Source organism: Teleopsis dalmanni, chromosome 1 (genome assembly GCF_002237135.1).
Source record: "Teleopsis dalmanni isolate 2A chromosome 1, ASM223713v2, whole genome shotgun sequence".
Lineage (NCBI taxonomy): Eukaryota > Metazoa > Arthropoda > Insecta > Diptera > Diopsidae > Teleopsis > Teleopsis dalmanni.
In genome coordinates, this window is record NC_051846.1 from 186,665,276 (window position 1) to 186,665,778 (window position 503).

The following is a 503-nucleotide window of genomic DNA, read 5'->3' on the forward strand; positions in this document are numbered from 1 at the left end:
AACAGTTATGTATTAGTACCTTCATTTTAACGTTTGGATCTTCGTGCCTCATTATTTCTGGGTACGCACATGGTATTAACTTCATTCAGCATTTTTAATATATTTAATTGTTCTATCGCACAGTAGTCGGAGGAAAACACTGTAAAAAACTTTTCACAGCGTTAGAAAACTTTTTGCAGTGTTTAAAAACTTTTTACAGTGCTAAAAAACTTACAGTGCTAAAAAACTTTTTACAGTGCTAAAAAAACTTTTTGCAGTGTTAAACTGTTATTAACATAACTTACTATGTTAATAAATTTGAAATTGCAGTCATTACTATTATTATGATACTTCGTAATTAATAAATCAATTATATTATAAATACATTAAGTAGGTCTTAATAAGTTAAGAGCAATAAGTAATGAGTAATAATTATAATAATAATAAATAATAAGTTATAATTAAGTAATTCTTTGCACTTATTGTTTTTTGTATTCAAATAAAGCTTTTATCGCAATGATATG